Source organism: Pan paniscus, chromosome X, assembly GCF_029289425.2.
Source record: "Pan paniscus chromosome X, NHGRI_mPanPan1-v2.0_pri, whole genome shotgun sequence".
Classification (NCBI taxonomy): domain Eukaryota; kingdom Metazoa; phylum Chordata; class Mammalia; order Primates; family Hominidae; genus Pan; species Pan paniscus.
The window spans coordinates 12853562-12872581 of record NC_073272.2 but is presented as its reverse complement, the minus strand read 5'-3'; the positions used below and the strand labels follow the sequence as shown (position 1 = coordinate 12872581).

The window sequence follows — 19020 nt, the reverse complement described above, 5'->3', positions numbered from 1 at the left end:
TGGAAGGTCTTACCTAGCACTGACACATGAAGCCAGCTGTGCCTGCCCAGAGTTGGAAATGTTACAGGTTTCAAGAGGCAGTTCCTTGTGCTTGTATTTGGAAGGCAAGCTCCTTTGTGTGGTGTCCCACCCCACCCTGTTATTGGTATGAAGCTACATATTTCAAAATGTCTTGCTTATGAATACCAGGCAGAAAAAGCACCCATGTAAGCATTTAAAGAGAGGGAAAAAGGACTAAACTGGATGAAGAGAAGCATAAATGAATTTTGGAAACCCTGTTTGTTTTTCAATGAGATCCCCTGCTTCCTTTTTCCTCCCCCTTCTTTCAATCCTTATGGAGCTATTTCAGAGCCAAAAAAAAAGAAATTCAGGGGAAAAATAATGTGTCAACTTTCATAATGTTGCAGTATTTCTTCTCTTTGCATTTTTCTTTTCATGTTGAACAAATAATTCGTTTTTATTGTATTTTACCCAATTTCCTTTTGAATTTGCATTTCTGAAACCTGGCCATTGTGGAAACACTTATAAAAAAATCTAACCTATTATTTACTATCAGATTTTGCCTATTGGAGTCACTAGCATCTGCCAGTTTGCATCTCTCTCCCTACTGCATACACGCAAATCCATTCTCTCTTTCTTGCCTGTCCTGAAGACTGTTGCATTTCTGCGATTTTTATAACGCTCAATTATTTTGGGATCTCTTACAACTTTGTTGTTCACCACTCATATTTAAGTCCTTAAGGAAATTCTACAATAAATAATACTTTTAAGGCTACAGCTTATCTCTTTGCAAATTTATTTATTTTATTTTTTTGCTTCATTCTGTCATATCATGACCAAGATTACAAGCCAGTCTGCCAGTTGCTGTATGTGTAATTTCTGAAAAGAAGAAACTGTTAGATTCAAAGTATAATTGTTTTTGTTTTCAATAATTCATTCAAAGCAAAAATTACCTATCTAGTTTTGTGAATCCTTAATTATTTTGTTCTATCTAGATTTATGTTGTCTGTTGCTATACTTATGTGAAGACAGAAACGTCAAACTAAAGGAAAATAAAAATCAAGGAGGTGTTCTCTTCCTTCCTTCCTTCCTTCCCTTGCCCCTTCTTCTTTTTTTTTCCACTGAGGCCTTGTCAATTTCTTTACTATAAAGGACAGGTGAAATCAGGAGAATAATGATTAGTTGCCTTTATAAAAAAGGAGGAGACTCCTGGTATCTTCTAAAAGAGATGGTGACTTTTGAAAAGGGAGCACCCACTCTCCAGGTCAATACAAATGCTTAAAATATGAGAATTATTTTTGCCTTAGAATTTTGGATCATTTCATTTTCTGTTTGGTAGCAGAATAAAATAATCACTTTTACTCTTCATCTTCTCATCCTTGCGGACTCTCTTCTCCTTTATCCCCTTCAGTTTGTCACTTAATTCTTTTTAGCCCATTAACCAGAGGAGAAATGTATCTGGAAAAACTATGGTTGGGCTAGACCCGTAACAAGCAGCTAAATGAACTTATGAAATCATGTTTATCCGAGCTATTACCAGCTTCTGCTAACACACACACACACACACACGCACACACGCACACGCACACACACACACGACTAGACTAGAATAAGATTTGGTTGATTTTCTGCTAATATCAGCGGTTTATATAAAATTTTTAGAACCTAAACAGCTGTCAAGATATATCCTTTTCCTTCCTAACTGTACACTATTATGCCTGAAATAACAGGATCCATAATTATTTAAGTTTCTAGTGCCAGCCAATTCAAAATAGATTTAAAAGTAAAATGTATTGGTTTATGTAACTAAAAGTTAAAAGAATTAGTGCAGACTTCAGGCATGGTATGATCCAGGGAGTCAAATGATGTGGTAAGGAGATATACATATGTGTCTTTCTGTTTGTCTGTATATCTATCTATCCATCTAATCTTTTTTCCTTTTTAAATTTTCAGTAGTCTTGTGCCTTTTTAAATGTTTTATTGTGATAAAATATATACATATAACATGAAATGCTATTTTAATCATTTTTAAGTGTATAATCCAATGGCGTTAATTATATTAGCGATGTTATGAAACCATCGTGACTATTTGTTTCCAAATCTTTTCCATCATACCAAACAGAAACTGCATACCCATTAAGCATTAACTTCCCAACTCCCCCCTCCCCAAGCCCCTAGCAACCTCTAATGTACTTTCTGTCATTATGCATTTGCCTATTCTAGATATTTCATATAAGTGGAATTATACAATATTTGTCCTTTTGAGTATGGCTTATTTCACTTAGCATAATGTTTTTAAGGTTCATCCATGTTGTAGCATGAATCAGTACTTTATTTCATTTTGTGGTGGAGTAATATTTCATTATATGTCTATACCGCATTTTGTTTATTCATCCATTGGTAGATAGATATTTGGGTTGTTTCCATCTTTTGGCTACTGTGAATAATGCTGAAGTGGACATTGGTGTACAAATAACTGTTTGAGTTTCTGTTTTCAATTCAATTGGGCATATACCAAGGGGTGGAATTTCTATAATCTTGATTCCTTTTTCCTCTCCATGGCTTCATCCTTAGGTGAGCAAAAACAACTTGGTCCTCACTCCTACAGTTCTTTAAAGAAGGCAGATATTTTCTCTCCCATTGCACATATTAACCCCAAAAGAGAAAGTCTGATTGGCCATGTTCTGATACCAACCCTTGGATCAATCACTGTACATAGAGAGAAACTCCTTCATAGCTTCATGACTAATAACCCCACTGTGTGAGAAAGCAGTTTTCTACACAAAAGAGACACTCTGTTTCTATGCTGGGGGTGGGGAGCAGAGGAAGAGACATTTGCTTGCAGTGTCATCCCAGGTGTGGGTAGAAAACTCACCTTGGTTGTTTACCAGGGACCCTTGGGTGAATGGAATACTTTAAGAAAGATATAGTTAGAGTTTTGACAAGAATTAGGGAAAACAGAAACTGTCAGTGCTGCCAATTGGAATACCAATTGCTATCACCTCTCTGGAGAACATTTTGATAATATCTAGCACAGCTGAAAATATGCAGATGTTCCGATCAAGCAGTTCTGGCCTTAATATAGTCCCAAGAAAACCTCTTCCCCTAGTGCCTAGGAAACACGGACAATACTGTTCATTGTAGTACTGTTTGTAATGGTGAAAAATGGAAAACAGCTGAAGGTTTCATTAGCTGACTAAAAGATAAACTGTAGTGTAGTCATAGAATGGAATGTTATGCTATCATTAAAAATAACCTAGATTTATATGTATCAAAAAAGATGGACTCAAAAGTATAACACTGAATGAAAAAAATAAAGTTTCAGTATCATAAATACTATTTGCAATAGCATTTATGTAGATACTAGAAAACATACAAGACTATATTATGTATTGTTTTGGGATATATTATGGGATTAAGATGTATATGAAATAAAATTAAAAACCTGTGTACTGGAAGAGTACCCAACAAGTTAAATAATGAAAAGGCAAATGGGGCACAAAAAACAATCAAGGGTTTTTAAAAATTATACTGCTCTTTTTTATTTTAAAAATAGCTAAGTTATATTGAATAGATGTGAGTAGTTGCTAATTTTGGCTGGTTGATACTGTATTATTTTCTTTTCTTCACTGTTCTATATTTTTCAAGCTTTTCACAATTAAAAGAAGTAGCACACAGTTGGAGTTCAAATAGAAATTCAATTTTTTCTTTAATATTAAAATTTTGGGATATGTAATAGGTATCTAGTTTATCCTAAGCAAATTAATGCAGGAGCAGAAAACTAAATAGCATGTGTTTTCACTTATAAGTGGGAGCTAAACATGGGGTATTCATGGACATAAAGATGGCAGCAATACAAACTGGGAATTACTGGAGAGGGGAGGGAGGGAATAGGGAAAGGGTTGAAAAACTAACTACTGTATACTGTATTAGTCCTTTCTCACACTGCTGTGAAGAAATACCCAAGACTGGGTAATTTACAAAGGAAAGAGTTTAATTGACTCACAGTTCCGGATGGCTGGGGAGGCCTTAGGAAACTTACAATCATGGTGGAAGGTACCTCTTCACAGGGTGGCAGGAGAGAGAATAAGTGCAAGCAGGGGAAATGCCAGGCACCTATAAAACCATCAGATGTGAGACTCACTCATTATCATGAGAACAGCATGGGGAAACCACCCCCATGATTCAATTACCTCTACCTGGTCCTGCTTTTGACACATGGAGATTATGGGGACTACAATTCAAGGTGAGATTTGGGTGGGGACACAGAACCAAACCATATCAGGTACTACGCTTAGTACCTGGGGTGACAGAATCATTTGTACCCTGAGCCTCAGCATCACGCAATATACCCAGGTAACAAACCTGCACATGTATTCTCTGAGTCTAAAATAAAACTCGAAAAAAATAGGCAGGCAGGCAGGTTTGTTGGGGGGCGGGGGAGAGAGAGAGAGAGAATATTGTGTTTTTTTTTAACTTGGTATCTTTCATGTAATCATATGAACAAGCTCTTGCCAAAATCTCCCTGCCATGCTATGCTACTTCACGCCATTTTATATCATTTATGTGTTAGAATGCATTTTGTCTTTAATCTTCCCTGTGCCAGAGTATTTCCCCTAAGAAAATGCCCAGTGTGTTTCCCATTAACCTCAAAATTCCTGCCAGGGTTCAGCCTTACAACCCTGAAATGCCTCCTATCATTTCAGCAAACAATGAGACTGCTCCCTGAACATTAAAAGCTGGCAAAAGTAAACTATCCAAATCAGTATTCGTATCAGAAGAAAGTCCTGGGAGGTGAAGATGGATTTCAGAAATCCTATTCATACCAAGAGGAAAAAGTGATTAAATAATTGTGCGTGAGGCAGTTGGTGACAGCCTTGTCTCTTTTGGTTTTGTAAAAACGATAACAGAAAGATTTGCAATATCATGCATGATTCTGAAGTGGTTAAAATTTTATAATAGAAACTTAAAGGCAAGAAATAGAATTGCAGAGAGAGCATTGCTTGCTGAGCACTGACATCATTGCGTGGGAATGAATGAGTATTGTCTTACACAATGGAATGCATTCTATCTCTCCTCTGAGAGGGAATTTGGCTTGGTATGCAAATTAAAATATTGTTTTGAAAAATCTGTTGCATCAAATTACAGAAAGAATTTTTTCGCTAATCCAGTTCTTTGGTCCATTGTTGGCAAAGCAATTGAGAGCAGGCTCGTCTAGCCAGTTTGTCTGGGGCTCCAGTCTTGGATTTTGTGCGGAGCCCAATCAAGGAGAACTGTCCTTTGGCAAAGAAGCAAAAGAGCCCTAAATTCTTGGGGTCTCTGCTTAAATGTTTTTTTCAGGCATAAAAGAAGAAAGGATAATTTGCTTGAAATACTTGTAAACCCTTAAAGGCATTTAGAATTTGAGTGTTTGTTATTTTGTTCTCCCTTTGTTGGGAAGTTGGCAGGTGAGCGACTATGTAGCTGGCTTGTGTTGGTAGGTGGCCTTCCTCTTCTTTCAAACTTACCTGAAGGGGCCTATCCCCAAATAAAGTCTTTCAGTCTGAAGTTTTGCAGCCTGGAAATAATCTGAAACTATTCAGAAATGTCATACGTTTCACAGCTCTGCTCCCCAGTGTCCTTGGCTGGCGTGGCCCTGAGTTCGCTGATGGGGATTCAGAGAACAACTGACGCCAACATTCATGCTCATGGCTCATGGCTCATGCCTCGCTACAGGGCAGTGGCTTGTGAACAGTTGTCCTGAACAACATCATCACCATCACCTGGGATCTTGTTAGAAATGCAGATTCTCAGAGTCCACCCTAGACCTACTGGGGATGGGGCCCAGGAATCTGATTTAACAGGTTCACCAGGTGTTGGGGTCTACAATCAAGTTTGAGAACCACTGCTCCAGGATAATCTGTCTGTTTGGGTGTAGAAAATCCCAGTTCTGAGCTCCTTCACTCTTCCTCCTCCTGTTGTAATAATTGTTCCTTATTGAAATAGTGTTAGAATTATTGAGGAAGAAGGTGGAGAGAGAAAACTGGCATTCATCAGACAGCTAGTATAAGCCAAGTGCTTTACATATGCAATCTCAGTGTTTCAAGCAATTATGAGAATAGATCATTTGGCCCAATTTACAGATGAACAAACTGAATATTTAATTACTTATTGTAGCAAATGTGGTTGTTTGGGTGTTCAATGATGATTTCTTTTTTTTTTTCTTCTTTTGTTAACAGAGGAATCCAGATTTACTGCAGGTATCACGTAGTTCTGTGTTCAGGAAAGAGGGCCCAGCCCCAGGGTATGGAATATGATTGGGTTTAAGTCAAACATGGTATTCCTCCTCTTTTCCAGTGATTGATTTGAATGTGGCCATGTGACCTGGTTCTGGCCAACTAAATGTAAGGAGAAATTTGTGGATGCTGTTGGAAAAATGTGTTCTCTCTGATTAAGTAAAGACTTGCATAAATAAAAATCCTCATTCCTTCTTACATTGGACTGCTGTCTTGTGAGGATGCAGTATTTGTTTGGAACCACAGCAGCCACCTTGCAACCATGAAGAAAAAGTCAAGGGAGAGCGGTTGAGATTGCCCTGCCTGGCACTGTTCTGTTTCTGGATTTTTGGTTGTGTGAGTTAACAAATCTCTGTTGTTTAAGCCATATTTTATTAGGTGTCCTATTATTTTCTACTAAAAGCGTACATTCTGAGGGTACACATGTTTACCAGGCACCAGAATAAAGATTAGAATCCAAGTTTGACTGATGGTAAACATCATCCGAGTTTGTTCTCTCTCTAACCTATCTGCCCTCCTGCCTTTTCTTCCAATAAAAATACATTTTGCAGGGGTATATGGATAATCTCTGTATCTTCCTCTTAATTTTGCTGTGAACCTAGAACTACTCTAAAATAAGTCTTTAAAAAATTATAGTTACTTTTCAGTGACCCCCTCCACCACTAGATAATTAAATAAATAAATAAACTTTGTCTACAATCAGTCTACAGAATTTAAACTCCTAGAAAAACGACTAGCAATGATATGAAAGTTTTTGAAAACATTATATTAAGTGCAGTTTATTCGAGGCCAGATTGTCCCAAGGAATGTTTTATCAGTGCTTTTCAGGTAGCCCGATGTATTTCAGGTGCACATATGATAAGTACATTCTTCTGGTGAAAATCCAAGTATTATACAAAACCAAAGCTTTCCATGACTCAACTCAATTCCACTTTTCTCTCCAGAAGTAATCATCCATCTCCTGTTAATAACATGTTTTACTAGTTATTTTCTGTGCATTTATATATTTATATGCTCAGATCAAGATAAATTTTTTAAAAATAGCATTTTTGCATATATTGTACTGATTTTTTAACTTCACAGCATGTCTTGCACATTTTTTCACATCTGTTAAGTGTACTTTTATATTATTTTCTTTTCTATATAAATTATTTTCTTTTTTTCTATATAAATGTTTTCTTATTATATTCAGCCTAGTGCTCTATCATAGGTGCATACCAAAGTTTTATTTAATTATCCCTTTGGCTAAAGCAATACTTGGTACATAACAGGCACTTGATAAACATTTGTTAAATGAATTTGTCTTCGAAATTACTTAGGGAGTTTGCAGTTTTTCCTTGTTTTAAACAATATTTCTATGTAAATTTTAGAGTCCGTTTGCCAATTTGCCCAAAATAAATCATATTTGGACTTTCACTGGACTTTTATTGGCAAGGATTGACATTTTATAATATTAAGCTTTTGCATGCTTTTTTTGCATGTGTATTTCTTCAGGATAGATATTTTGGAGAGAAATTGCTGACTCAAATGGTATATGAATTGTAAAGATTTAATAGTTATTACCAAAATTATTTTTAATTCAACTTCTCCCATTTATTGTACTATCAATTGTATATGATGGTAGCAATAATGGTGATGATGACAGTGATGATGGTAATGATACTATATTGCAAAAGAACCCAGTGCTTTTCTATAATAATTTATCTCTGCTTATCCTCAAATGTCTGATGACCTTCAGCTTTTATTACTGCTCATTTTGAGTGTGGAGAAAAGTTCTGATTCTTTAGCTAAACCCATGTTAGGAAAATTTGCCTTGCCTGAGAGTATGCATTTTATGATCACCACCAACATATTGGACTAGTCCCAGTTAAATGTTGAGTAGTGCCTTGAACCACTGTCATAAAATGCCCTAGGATGGCAAAGGAAGACTTCTAGAAGGGATGACAAGCAGTGAAAATAAAATAAATACTTGACTATTGGTTCATGTTTATGTAACTGTCTTGCTGAGTACTAGGTATCCCAGCTGAGCACCTTGAAGTCCCTATTTCCTAATAAATCTCCAGATCTCTGTGAATGGACGGATCCCTGTACCTTAATGGAAGCACTTACCTGGCTGCCTTCACTTAGAATTTATTTTTACATTTTAAGCAGGCTATGCAAAGTTTGCAACTCCTAATCTTCATCATACCATGACTAGTTCATCTTGTTAAACTAGCAAAACTATGAACAATTTGAAGAGTTCTTCTTTTGCTGTCATTTATGTGCCTATGAGTTTTAGTTGTTTGTGTTTCTTTGGCAAAGTATTTGCATGCCTGAGGATTAATGCCACTGACCCAATTAACAGTAAACCTGATCAACTGAAATAACTCATGTGTATCACACCACATTAAGCACTGATATTTCCTGTTTTAAATATAAAGTTTCATTCTAAATAATAGATTAAATCCTTAAGAAAATGATTGGGGGATTTATGAATATTCTGAATTGCTTAGATTCAATGATTCAAGTACATTTTTAAAAAATAAAGTCTGGAACTCTTGCTTAGAGATAACATTTTTATCATCGTAAATATTTATTTAAAGATTTAAGACTTTCAAAATATGTCCCTATGGGATGTCAGATATAATACTGTCACTGTAATCTTACCATCTCTTGTAATGCTATTGCCCAAAGGTCACTTTGGGGCAAAATCTGTTTTCCTTTATGTTTGCCTGAGGAGCAACAGTTGCATCCAGCAGAACCACTGGGAAAAGAAGCCCTTCCCCCCGACCTGATTATTGAAGCAGACTCTGGCCCATCCCAGAGGGACTCCCTGACCTACATTCCTCCTTCCCTGGCTATCAGACAGGGTGCTCCTGCTGAAGCAGGAGCTGAAGTGTTGGTGAGGCTCCTGCATGTGGCCCACTGCTCTCGTCTTAGATGATTCTGAAAGATCTGCTACCTGTCCTGCAGGAGCTGCTGGTCAATGAAAATCTTCCAGATTGATGATGGGAGTGCATTGGGGGAGATGAATTCATTGTGAGTGAATACATGAAAACTAGAATGCCTGTCCAAATGTTTATTTTGAAATCCAAAAGCTATCCTCTGTCCACTGCTGGAACCCTCGCTTGCACGTTTGAGCTTAAAGCTGTCAAATATCAAAGCCTGGATTGCAAATCCACACATGGAGAGAGGCGATTTCTAGAAACAGAGGACATAACCATAGAGAAAAGAATACTTGGTCCTCACAACTCAAAATGTGGCCCATGGAACAGCATTGCCCCGTTACCTGTGAGCTTGTTGGAAATGCAGAACCTTGGGCTCCACTCTGGACCTATTGAATCTGGATTTTAATTTTAACAAGATTCCTTGGTGATTTGTATGCGCATTGAAGTGTGAGAAGTGCTATTTTAGGCAGTGTTAAGACTAGGAGATGTTCTTTTTCTCACTTACAGTCACCTGTAGTCAGTTTGGAGTACGTCAAAGGACCCTCACAGGAAAGTGTTTGCATAGACTTATATAGAGAACTTGAGATCAGAAGTGGCAATAATGAAACAGTCCAGCAGTTAATGGTAGAGCTCTCACCAGCCATACAGTCGATAAGCTCTGCGTGGTTAGAGTAGGAATCCCCAGTGAATTAAAGGCTGACCCTAAACAATTATAGGCTGACACTGAGAGATTATAGCAGTGACACATCAGCAGGTTTTGGGTGAATCAACATGAGATAACACTGGCTAGAGACAGCTAAAAGGAAAAGATCACTCATTAAGTATGGGATTGTGCCCTTTTTATAGCAAGCCCTGTCTTGTCTGTAGCTGTCCATTAAATGCTATGAATAAGAAAAGTAGTATGATTTTAAAAATATTGACCTTGGGTGGCTTGCAGGACCTGGCTTTTAACTCTTGTATCATGGACTGAATTTGGAGCTGACTCATTCTCAATATTCTGAAATAGCGATATTTGACCATGTACAGTTAAAAACCGAGGTATAATTATGCTTCAATAAATTGCACAAAACTTTGTTTCAGTTAAGTTTTGAAAACTGTATGTACTAACCATCCGAAACCAGATAACATTTCTACCACACCAGAAGTGTCTCTTGGCCCCTTTTGGGTCACTTCAATTACTGTTTTAATTTCTATCATCATATATTATTTTGGCAGTTCTAGAACTTCATATAAATGGATTCATACATATATACTCTTCTGTTTGACTTCTTTCACTCAGCATGTTTCTGAGAAACATCCGTCTTTGGGGGTGTATGAGTAATTTATATTTTTTATTGCTGAATAGTATTCAATTGTATGAACAAAGTTTTATCCACTTACACATAGGTGAGCATATAGGTAATCTCCAGTTTTGAGCTATTATGCATAAGACAGTTTTGATCATTAGTAAATAAGTCTTTTCATGAACATGCATTTTCATTCAGCTACAGTAGTTGTCTAGGAGTGGAATTGCTGGGTCTTAGGGAAGATGTTTGTTTAACTATTAGAAACTGCCAAACAGTTCTTCAAATTGGTTGTACTATTTCATACTCTGACTTAGAATTTTAACATTTTTAATTAGTGGGTTTTTAAAATTATTTTTTTAGAGAAGGATCTTGCTGTGTTGCCCTGGAACTGCAGCCTCGAACTCCTAGGCTCAAGTGTTCCTCCTGTCTCAGCCTCCCAAAGTGCTAGGATTATAGGCATTAGCCACTGTGCCCAGCCTACACTGTAAATAGAAATGCACAAGAGTTCTAGTTGCTTCCTATTCTCACCAATATTTGATGTTGTCGGTCTTTTACATTTTGGTTTAATTTGCATTTATCTGGTAACTAAAGATATTGGCCACTATTTTGTGTACTTATTTGTCTTTCATACAATCTTGTTTTGTGATGTATCTGTTTGAGTAACTCTTTTGCCCATTTTTATTGGGTTGTCTTTCTGTTGTTGACTTGTGGGAGTATCACAGATAGATTTCTCTCAACTTACCTATGCCTTCAGTACCTCAGAGCCTAGAGTGCCTCAGATGTGCTTTCTGGAGTTTTCAGTTCTGTTTTTGGACATGGCTGCCTTGCACTTAGGAAAGTCCTCATTTATCTCACGGGTGTATCTTTTTTCTACCTATCCCAGCTTGATATAGTTTGGATGTTGTCCCCACCCAAATCACATGTTGAATTGTAATCTCCAATGTTGGAGATGGGGCCTGGTGGGAGGTGATTGGATCATGGGGACGGATTGCTCATGAATGGTTTATCACCATCTTCTTGGTACTGTCCTCACAATAGTGAGTGACTTCTTGTGAGATCTGGTCGTTTACAAGTGTGTGGCATCTCTCTCATCACTCTCTTGCTTCTGCTCTGGCCATGTGATGTGCCTGCTCCCCCTTTGCCTTTTGCCATGATTGTAAACTTCCTGAGGCCACCTCAGAAGCAGATACCATTATGTTTCCTGTATAGCCTGCAGAACCATGAGCCAATTAACCCCTTTTTCTTATAAATTATTCAGTCTCAGGTATTTCTTTATAGCAATGCAAAAACAGTCCAAAACACAGCCTTTGGCACAATACCCTGAGCATTTGGTGACAGCCTATGGGAATGATTTGATGGGTCAGTGCAGACCCTGTGGCTGAGCTCCTTAGCATTCTCATCTGTCACACCAGATCACATGTGACCATTAAACTTTCGTTAAAATTTTGCCTAGTTTCTCCTTGTTCTCTTCCATGGTGGATTTCTTCTCCACCCATCATTTTGCTCAGATTGAGAACAATTAGGGCCGTCTTCTCACCTATGAGAGGCTCACTGTTTTCTGGAACCATGTTGATTTATGTTTCTTTGCCTCCTCCACTCTCTGGTGAATTTTATAAAACTTTGATTTTGTAGCTCATCAGGCTTGTTTTGGTGGTTAGGGTGAGAATGATGCTGTCTTGTGACTTTCTACATTCTAGCCAGAAGTGGAAGTCCTGCACATTTTTACCCAGTCCATTCCTTCTTGAAATGTGCCAGAAATGTTGTCTACTGAAGCCTGGAGAAAGACATTGCTTTAAAAATAACAAGCCAAGATGTTCACAATGACCCAGTGTAGAGTGGAGTTATCAGAAGAACCAACCACATTATACATTTATGCTGATAATTTAAAGGTTAAATTAGCAACCAGTAAACCATGAGAGCTGTTGACCCTGAGCACATTACTAAACATCACTGTGACTTAGTTTCCTTGTTTATAAAACAAGAATCAAAAGAGTACTTACATCATGGGATTGCTGGATGATTAAATGAGTTAATATATATAAAGTGCTTAAAAGTATACTTGGTACATAGCAAATGCCTGATAAATGTAACGTTAGCTGTCATTATTAATATATTGCTACAAATGACTGTTGTTGTTCCAGGAGAAGTTTTTCTAGGAAGAATTTATTTCTTCTCAGTCAATCCCTCTTATGTCCTAATTAAACATTAAGTTAAAGCTTTCTTTGGGTTTTCATGAGAGCTAACAGATCTAAGCAGCCAATACTGTGGTCTATTTCAGTTCCATGAACAAAAGGTTGGAAAATTTTGGCTTAAAAATTGGTGCCTGTGGTGGTGTCAGAGGCGTTCAAACCAGAGTGGCTCCATCTTGAATAGGGGCTGGGTAAAATAAGGCTGAGACCCACTGGGCTGCATTCTCAGGACCTTAGGCATTCTTAGCCACAGGACGAGATAGGAGGTTGGCAGGACTGGTATCACTAGATACAGGTCACAAAGACCCTGCTGATAAAACAGGATACAGTAAAGAAGCCAGCCAAAACCCACCAAAACCAAGATGGCAATGAAAGTGGCCTCTGGTCATCCTCACTGCTCATTATATGTTAATTATATTGCATTAACATGCTACAAGACACTCCTACCAGCACCATGACAGTTCACAAATGCCATAGCAATGCTTGGAAGTTACCTTATGTAGTCTAAAAAGGGGAGGAACTCTTAGTTCCAGGAATTCCCCACCCCTTTCCTGGAAAACTCATGAATAATCCACCCCTTGTTTAGCATACAATCAAGAAATAACCATAAAAATAGCTAACCAGCAACCCTCAGGGCTGCTCTGCCTAAGAAGTAAGCATTCTATTGTTTCTTTATTTCTCTAATAAACTTGCTTTCACTTTACTCTATGGATTCACCCCGAATCCTTTCTTGCACAAGATCCAAGAACCCTCTCTTGGGGTCTAGATCAGGACCCCTTTCTGGTAACAGTAGAAGTTAATATTATTCAGCAATATCTTTGGTTCTCCTGTCTTTGAGTGGGATCTTTTGTGCGTCCTGACATGAAGCATGCCTATGTGATGCATTGGCCAATTAATTGTGACTGGAAATGTATCACTTCTGGGCAAGTCTTTAAGAACTGGTTTGCAATGCAATTTGCTTCTGGGCAAGTCTTTAAGAACTGGTTTGCAGTACAATATACTTTCTTCCTCATGTTAATGTGACCAGTGAAGTTCCAAGAAGAGGAGCCTCTAAGTGAGGGTGATTTGGAGCAGAGTCACAGCTGGCTCATGGTGGGCCCATAGAATAAGTCAAACGTAAACCTTTGCTTTAGACTGCAGAAGAGTTTGGAGCTGTTGGTCACAGAAGCATCCCCAAGCCTCTCCTGATTGACTGATAAAGTACCTTCACAGGATAGAGGGCAGACTGTTTGTTCTGCTCTGTCTGGGCAGGGTTGAGTCTGATGGATACACTAGTCAGGCAGAGAACTCCTGGAGACCAGAGTTTGAGTGGAGGGGTAGCCAGATTCATGGGTACCAGAGTGAGTTCAAACCATATCTAAGACAAGGTGCCAAAAATCTAAGTGTCCAAATCTCCCAAAGTGCAGGTGCAGGACCGGAAGCAGAAGACAGAAAGTGGAGACCAAATGTTTGAAGCTGGGTAAAGGCAGGGATGGAGCAGGAACCGAGGAACAAACCTTGGAACTAGGTAAGAAGTTCTCTCTATGACATTTCATTGAGTAGTAAAGGGAGAGCCAAAGCGCTGTGTTATTGGGACAGTTGTTTGTTGTATGGTGGGCTGTTTGACTGAAAGGTCAAGTCACAAGGTCAAGTTCACCACATCTCAGGGCGATTTCTGCTTTTATGAACCAGTCTTCACACCAGCAAGATTCCTTGGCACCTCAAGGTTTGAAGAACAACTACACAACAAAATTCACTCTATTCTGGATGATGATGGTCTCCCAACTCAGGTTTAAAGGGCAATCACTTTCAAATTAACTGGACAATCACTCTCACTCTGCCCCAGAGAATCACTTCTGAAACATCAAAACACCTATTTTGGCTCCCTTTTATGGTACCTTGTCATTTAAATCATACAAAATGTTAGAAATACAGAACTGTCCATGTATGTTTTTAATAGGGTCAGCGATATTAATGCAGCAGCAGTGTAAGCAGAGCATTTTAAGAAATTCTTCCGGTCCTTTTGGAATTCAGCTTAACAGACATGTATTGACATAACTAACTTGTTCAATATGTCTTTCTGTAAGTTATAAGTGAGGAGAAAGTAAAGCTTTCCATTAAACTAACAGATGAAATTTTTGTATTAGGGATAATGTACTAATATGATACACACTAATAGGATATATATTCCAAAGTGCTGTTACATCATTTAATGCAAAGTTACCTCCTACTGGGAACTAAATATTATTTTACAGAAAATATAAATAATGTAAAGACTTTCTGGGCACTCAGTAATAACCTGGGATGTGAAATAACTTGATTTGTGGCACTGGCCATGTACAATATCTTTTTGTTGAAGATGATTATCAGAATTCTATGGAAAATGTATTGTCAGGGTTGTAGAATGGACGATTCCTGTTATGATTCACTAGGGAACAAGCTTTTTAAAAAAATTTTTTTTATTATACTTTAAGTTTTAGGGTACATGTGCACAACGTGCAGGTTAGTTACATATGCATACATGTGCCATGTTGGTGTGCTGCACCCATTAACTCGTCATTTAACATTAGGTATATCTCCCAATGCTATCCCTCCCCCTCCCCCCACCCCACAACAGGCCCCGGTGTGTGATGTTCCCCTTCCTGTGTCCGTGTGTTCTCATTCTTCAATTCCCACCTATGAGTGAGAACATGCGGTGTTCGGTTTTTTGTCCTTGCGATAGTTTGCTGAGAATGATGGTTTCCAGTTTCATCCATGTCCCTACAAAGGACATGAACTCATCATTTTTTATGGCTGCATAGTATTCCATGGTGTATATGTGCCACATTTTCTTAATCCAGTCTATCATTGTTGGACATTTGGGTTGGTTCCAAGTCTTTGCTATTGTGAATAGTGCCGCAATAAACATACATGTGCATGTGTCTTTATAGCAGCATGGTTTATAATCCTCTGGATATATACCCAGTAATGGGATGGCTGGGTCAAATGGTATTTCTAGTTCTAGATCCCTGAGGAATCGCCACACTGACCTCCACAATGGTTGAACTAGTTTACAGTCCCCCCAACAGTGTAAAAGTGTTCCTATTTCTCCATATCCTCGCCAGCACCTGTTGTTTCCTGACTTTTTAATGATCGCCATTCTAACTGGTGTGGGAACAAGCTTTGTAAATGATTGTTTTCGTTCTTAGTTGTCCTCTAAATAAACTAGAAAGGTAGAAAGTGTTCACCTAAGTCTGTTTCCATTTGTGGCCATGAGGTTGTTTAATATTATTATTTGTCAGTTAAGTTGTCTGATTTTTTTGACAATTGACTTATTATGGTAATGATACACATTGACATACACTAGCGCATCCACCTATATAGAGTAGGTGTTTAACAAATGTTTGTTGAAAATGATTCTATAAATACATCTGTAAAGTTTGAAATCTACATTGTCAGAAAGCTGAAGAAAACTCTTCTGTGAGAAAAAAAACAGCAAATCTTAGACATTTCCATCGTTTTTTAATATATATGTTATATATATACACACACATAATACATATATAAATATAGGAAATATCTTGAAATAAATATTATCAAATCTTTAGGTGTTTAGATGGAGATTTGTATGAGGAAGGTATATTCAAAAAGAAAGCTGCCTTCACTTAATTTATTGCCTATTTGCTAAAGATATTTACTCAGTAGATCAGGAGTAAAACTTTAAACTCAAATGTCTGGAGGAATTTAAATATATGTGAATGTGTATGTTTAAATTGAAGAAGAATGTTGACAGAAATAAATCACTTTTAGAGAGAATTCCCAGGACCTGGTCCCTTTTAAGAAAGCTCTCCTGGTCCTTGTGCAAATACATAGTTCTTTAAAGTACCAGCCCACATACTTTATGGGTTTGTGTCGGTATGCCTCTGTTTATTTTTGGAATAAAAATCCTTGCTTATAAAAAAGGTAGTTAAGTATGGTACAACATAGCTGTGATCCCTTTGGCCTGACTTAAGAGTTTGTACTTAAGGAACATAAACTAAAGTCAGAGATAATTCAATTAGCATTTTGAACACACAAAGGCATTCTTGCTTCCTAGCTTTCAAGGCACAAAGCAGCCCCATTAAATTATAACAGTAATTACACCACTTGCACACATTCTTCAAAATTTAATGAAGTGCAATGCTGAGCTCTACTTTGAGATGTTTGTCTGTCTCTGGAATATACAAGTCGAATAGCTTAACTCCTTGTCCAACTTCACACAACAAAAATTGCCACTTTCCCTTCTAGGACACATATCCAGTACTCCCTGTTTCCTTCCCACTCCTACTAATCCGTCACGAAACTTCGTGGATGTTAACTCTGAAATGGCTCTCGAATCTGTCCACTTCTTCCCATTTTCCTTGCCACTGCCCTGGTGTGGGGTGCCACCTTCCCTTGCCCATACTCATGGCAGTAGTCTTCTACCTGTTCTTCCTGCCCTGACATTGTCTCCTCTCATCTCTCCTCCCCTCTGCACAGAGCTATCCTTTCACTAAAATGAAATCTCAACAATAATACCCTGAGTCTCAGCTTCATCACCTTAATCACTTCCCAGGTCACCCCTGATTCATCTCCTTTACTCTGCACTACCAAAGCCCCTGTAATCACTCTGCTGTAGTAACTGCCACATTTTATTGTGCTTCCTCGCATAGTGGTCTGTTTCAGTAGATCATAAGTTCTGAGAAGGTAGGAACCATGCTTGTCTTGTTTACCCCAGAATTCTTGGATTCAAGCCTAGCGTATACTCTGAAATTGCGAAGGAATTTATCACAACTCTTCAATATCAGAGCAATTCCTGAGCCAAGGCACATACCAGTGCTCTCTAACATATTAAAATACTATTTTTTTTTGCATGTTGGAGCCTTTATGGTTCTAAAGGAAAATTCCCTAAGGCAGTGTGTCCCAACGGGCTTTATTTTACTAGTGAGAATAGTGAAATCATATAAATTTCTCCTTGAACTAAAGGTACCAACTTAAATTCCTTCTCTCAACTTTGACTAAAATGCTAGTAATTAGATTTTAAAATATTTTTATTTTATGCATCCTTTATGATGTATGAAAATGGCATGACATGTAATGATGGTGATATAATAACAAACAAACTGTGATATAAAAATCTGCACGTGTGGGGTGGGATGTGGCCTAAGTTCCTTTAACTATTAATAGGTTACATGACTTTTTTGTATTTTTCTTATTTCTTTCTCTAATGCCTTTTTTACAGACTTTTACCCATAATTGAAGACTCTAGTTCAGTTTAGGCTAGAGAAGTGAGATACAGGAAGAAAAATTACATGTGTCTTTCTGTGTGATTTGTATGTATATATGTGTGATGATTGATTAACGACTATTATTAGCCATAAAAATAAAACACATGGGGGTTCATGGAACAGAAGTTTATTCACAGCTTATTGTGAAAAAAAAGGTCATTGTCAGTTCAAATGAAATCTCATCTTTATTGTATATGTGCTGTCAAAGTGAGCACTCATCTTTATTGTAAATGTTAAAAGTGAGTAGTGTTGAATAGATTTGGTTCCTGTTATGAAAATAGTAGAAATAAATATAATTCTTGTAAAAGTCAAAACATTCATTTTAATTATGGCCACTGATAGATTTGGCATAAAACCCCATATAAGAAATATAAACCTAAACATGTATGTACAGAAATAATTGTAGGTGAAATGTAAGTGTAGGGTTTGTTTCAAAATAATTGTGGTGTGGGGAGGGAAGAGAAGAGTGGACAGGGTCATGGAGGAAATAGGAAGGGCTCTGAGATGATAGTTGTTGAAACTGAGTAATAAGTATATGGTGAGTAATTATATATCATCATGACTTCTGTATATGTTTGAAAATTTCCATAATACAAAGTTTTTATAAGGAAATAAAGAAAACCCATATGTAGAAGTAGGAACACCCTGAAGCTGGTGAAGCTTAAGCCTGAGGACCCACTACTGGATGAGTTCCTTCCAGAATGCTGAGAGGAGCCCTGGGGATGTCTTCATATTTTTTTCTGTAAAACTTGAAAAAATGAGATAATTTAACCACAGTTGACTAAGACTGTTGTCCCTTTCCGTTTCAAAAGCCCCTCCATCACACTTCCCTTCAAAATGAGAGATGTTTGAGCAGCTGTGGGCTTTTGGGGGATCTAACTAAGGGAAAGTTAAGTTGGGGATATAAAATAACTTTCAATTATCTTTACTCATAGATGAAAGATACAGATTTAAAATTCCCAGCAGGAACATGCACTTTGACACCCGCACAGTTCATTGGTGGAATATACTTATTGATTACCAGTCCCTTCTGTGTATGTTATGACTAGTTGCTCTGGTGTAGGAAAGGCTTCCAGGAA

At 37.7% G+C, this 19020-nt stretch overlaps 1 protein-coding gene across 1 annotated transcript in view; it reads left to right on the top strand.

Annotated features, from left to right (window-relative positions):
- Positions 1-15286, top strand: part of LOC134729820 (uncharacterized) — a 56462-nt gene extending 41176 nt beyond the window's left edge. The window contains exon 3 of the mRNA XM_063601878.1: positions 14079-15286. The gene's annotated coding sequence lies outside the window, so the exon portion shown is untranslated. The remainder of the gene's footprint in view (positions 1-14078) is intronic.
- The last annotated feature ends 3734 nt before the right edge of the window (positions 15287-19020 follow it).